The sequence below is a fragment of the Macrotis lagotis genome, chromosome 8, assembly GCF_037893015.1.
Source record: "Macrotis lagotis isolate mMagLag1 chromosome 8, bilby.v1.9.chrom.fasta, whole genome shotgun sequence".
NCBI lineage: Eukaryota > Metazoa > Chordata > Mammalia > Peramelemorphia > Peramelidae > Macrotis > Macrotis lagotis.
Window position 1 is genome coordinate 41845050 of NC_133665.1, and position 4582 is coordinate 41849631.

General features: G+C 37.9%; 1 pseudogene; it reads right to left on the reverse strand.

Moving 5' to 3' along the window:
- Nucleotides 1-1497: 1497 nt before the first annotated feature.
- LOC141494748 (N-alpha-acetyltransferase 10-like) lies at nucleotides 1498-3331 on the reverse strand (annotated as a pseudogene).
- Nucleotides 3332-4582: the final 1251 nt, after the last annotated feature.

Here is a 4582-nt window from a genome sequence, read left to right on the forward strand (position 1 = left end):
AATATCTTAGAAGGTATGCATATTCTGAAAATAAATATTTCAAAATTGAATTATCTTACCTTTCTGTATATCTACACATATAGAGTCCTGAGTAGTCATGTAATGAATTTATACCAAAAAAAAGAAGAAATTAATAAAATTTGTATCCTCCCCCTTCCTTCATCTCTAGACAGAAACCAGGAGTGAGACCTGAGGGAGAGGAAATGACTCAGTTATAAGGGAGCTAATGACAAAAAAAAAGTTAGGTTCTCCTCTTACAAGGTGGTAAGAACAGAAATAAGAATGATCTATAGAGCAATGGAATAAATGGAGAAAACCAAGAGATGGGACTGAAACTGTTGAAATGAATTAAATATACAAATATTTAGTTTGTGAGGACTCAGAAAGGAAAAAAAGAAACAAGTTCATTAAGAAACTTTATCTCATTAGTACCCACCTCACACCTGTCAGATTGGTTTAGAAGACAAAAAGGGAAAACAATGAATGTTGGAAAGGTTGTGGGAGGATTGGGACATAAATGCACTCTTGTTGGAATTGTGAAATGATCTAACTAATCTGGAGAGCAATATGGAACTATGCTCAAAGAGAAATAAAATGGATCATTCCCTTTGACCCAGCAATACCAATACTATACCTACATCCAGAAGAAATCATAAAAAATGGGAAAAGTCCCACGTGTTCCCAAATCTTCATAGCAGCTCTTTTTATAGTGGCAAAGAATTGGAAATTGAGGGATGCCCATCAACTGGGGAATGGCTAAACAAATTATGGTATATGAATACTATGGTATATTATTGTTCTATAAAAAATCATGTATAGTCAGAATGAATTATGTATAGCATGGAATGAATTACAGGAATTGATACTGAGTGAAGGGAGCAGAACTAAGAGAGCATTGTACACCTAGACAGAAATATTGTGAGTTGATCAACCTTGATGGATGCAGCTCCTCTCAGCAATTCAGAGACTTAGGACAATCCTGGAAGATCTGTTATGGATAATGCCATCCACATTCAGAGGAAGAAAAGCAAAACAAGACAAAGAAAAACCTACTAAAGAATCTGAATTCTCATGGTTTTCTTTCTTTTCCCTTAGTCCTAATTCTTCATACAGAAAATGACTAATCTGCAAACATATTGAAGACAAGGTATATGTAACAATGTTTGCCATTGAGAGGAGGGAGTTGGGAAGGGAGGATGGAAGAAAATTATTTAACTTATAAATATGCATATGCATGTGGATGAATGCTGAAAAACTTTCATAGCAGGTAATTAGAAGAGTAAGATAAAATATCAATTGTGAAAATAAATAAATAAATAAATAATCTCACTCTTTCTACCAGTGACAGTGATTTGTCCAAAATAGTTCTTTGCTTTATATATTTGAAATCTGCAACAGGGCCTCAAACAGTTTAACAACAAGGACTGATGAGGGGCAAAGGAGTAGAGATACAGTTTGGGGGGGGGGGGTGACTCATGGAATACCAAACTGGGAACCTTAGGAGACAGAGACAGAGGCCTCCAAGCTGTCCTTGACATCAGTGCTCTGGTCTGACCTTGACATCTGGTCTCGCTGGCCTCATTAAGGTCTTTGCTGTCACAGATACTGCTATTCTTGGCTGGGTGGCCTAGACCATTCTCCTCGTGGCAACAGTCCTCCACATGGTTGGCTTTGGAGTCCATCTTGTTCTCTAGGGAGGCCAACACCAGATGTTTACCTTTCTCCTTCACTTCCAATTGCTTTGTCAACTACCATGAGTGTGAAAGGACTAGCCAGTAGATAACAGGTGGAGAAACAGATGGACAGTGAGAGGACAGAGGAGAGGGAAAAGGGTAAAACAGAGAGAGAATCAAGAGGAACAGAATATTCTGTGTCTCTAGGAAGAGGCAATGCAACATAGTGGAAAGAGTATCAGACCAGGAAGGACTCAGGAGGTCTAGTTCTAGTCCTGGCTCTGCCTCTGTGACCTTAAGCAAGTCCTTTCTCCCCTATGAACCTGTTTCCTACTCTCTTCTGCTATCTGAGTCATATCCCGTTTCATAGTATTAGTATCCTCTATATCTGTATAGTATTTGGGCTCCACCTCACTAACCTGAAAGTTAAGAGTATTGGAATTCAGATGTAGAGCTGCCCATTTACTTTTTCTGATATGCAGAGAGACATATTTTGCGTTAAAGTTTTCAATCATGGCCCATGAGGCCTGCCTGATTCATAAGCATCTATGCTGGTCCCAGCTGGTAGAAGGAATATTTTACAGTCAAAGATGTGATTTGTTCATGGGGGACATCCTTTGGATGTTCCCCCAACTTGACCAGGATGTAGACCACAGTCTTCCCACTCTCATCTTCAACAACAATGTAAGAGAGCTGAGGCCATCAACAATACCGGAAAGGACAATGATAAATGTTTAAAGGGATGTGGGAAATATGGGACACTAATACATGGTTGTTGGACCTGTGAACTCATACAACCTCTCTGGAGAGCAATTTGGAATTATGCCCAAAGGCAACAAAAATGTGCATACCCTTTGATCCAGTAATATCACTACTGGGTCTATACCCTGAAGAGATCATGAAAAAAGGGTAAAAGCATCACTTGTACAAAAATATTCATAGCAGCCCTGTTTGTGGAGGCAAAAGAATTGGAAATTAAGTGAATGTCCTTCAATTTGGGGAATGGCTTAACAAACTGTGTATGTCAAGGAATACTATTGTTCTTTTAGAAACCAGAAGGGATGGGAATTCAAGGAAGCCTGGAAGGATTTGCATGAACTGATGCTGAGTGAGATAAGCAAAACCAGAAAAACACTGTACACCCTAACAGCAACATGGGGGTGATGATCAACCTTGATGGATTTGCTCATTCCTTCAGTGCAACAATCAGGGACAATTTGGGTCTATCTGCAATGGAGAATACCATCTGTATCCAGAGAAAGAATTGTGGAGTTTGAACAAAGACCAAAGATTATTACCTTCAATTTAGAAAAAAACCTGTTATCCTATTATGTAATTTTGCTATCTCTTATACTTTATTTTTCTTCCTTAAGGATATGATTTATCTCTCTCATCATATTCAACTGAGATCAATGTATACCATGGAAACAATGTAAAGACTTACAGAATGCCTTCTATGGGAGGGGGGGGGAATAGAAGCAAGAAGGGGGGGGGGATTGTAAAACTCAAAATAGATAAAATCTTTCTAAAACAAAGAACTGAGGCCATGACAGACCATAGTAGAAATAGTGCTTCATCTGCTAGTTTTCTAGTAGGTATAGCAGGTTACACCGCTGCATATTGATCATGTTCTCTGGCCAGGCATTGCAGACATTCATAACTCCAACACCTAAGTAGACCTAGCCGGATTGACGGAGAAGCAACATCTGTTCTCTGAACCAGGGATCCAGCTCACTGTTAGGCAGCTGCAGAAGGGGCAACTGACATTTTCGGAGAATTACTAGTAAGTTGCCCTAAGTCACAAATCCTGATGTGTAAGAGACAAGACTTGAACCCAGATCTTCTGGCCTCTGAGGCCTTTCTATATTCAAATATACAAATCTTTTCAAATTTTACAAAGTCCTTTATAATAACACTTTGAGTTAGGTTTTGCAAATATTATACCAATTTTCACTGACTCAAAGTCCACTGTTTTTTTCTACTCCAGTATCATCTCTTTGTCATATCTTTATTTCTACAAAGCATTTGACAAAGTGTCTTAGTTTCTTAATGTCTTCTAGTAAAGAAATGGGAAGAGGGAAACTGAATAACAGTGTCATTAGGTGGATTCACATTGGATTAAATGACTAGAGTCACTGGAGGAAGTCTAGTATTTTGTTGCTTTGACCCTGTCTTTACTGAAGACTTAGACAATGTCATTCCTCTCCTCAAGCATCAGTAGCTCCCCATTTTCTCTTTGTTCAGCATTTAAAGCCCTTCACAATCTACGTTGAGCCCATCTTTCAGAATTATTACACTTTCATATATTCTACAGTTTGGCAAAACTGGTCTTAAGACTATTCCTCACACAATGCCTCCCAACTCCTATCTCCAGGCCTCTGCAATGATTGTCCTTAGAATGCTCCTCTCTTCTCTGTTCTTTGGAATCCCTAGGCTTCTTCAAAATTCAGGATCAATGTTTATCTTTTACATAAAACCTTTCCTCATCTCTCATATGTCTAGTACTTTCTTGTCCCCAACATTATCTAATATTTACTTTTTAGATATTTTATATCTGCTTATGTCTACTTGCTGTTCACACACACACACACATATCTCAGAATGTAAGCTTCTTGATGATAAGAGTTATCTCATTTTTGTCTTTATACCTCTAGCACATTGCCTTGCAAATAGTAGGCACTGAATAAATGCTCATTTATGGGTGATAGACTGAATGGTCATAAACATCAATCCACATATTATATAGTATTATTATATAGTATTTTTAAGTTTGCAAAAACTAGAATAAAGACCTGATTTCAAAACTCCCAGGAACACCATAGTCAAAGTCCAGAGGTTCTAAGTTTAAAAAAAAAAATTGAAAGTTTCCAGAAAAATATAATTCAAACACCAAGAAACCATAATTATAT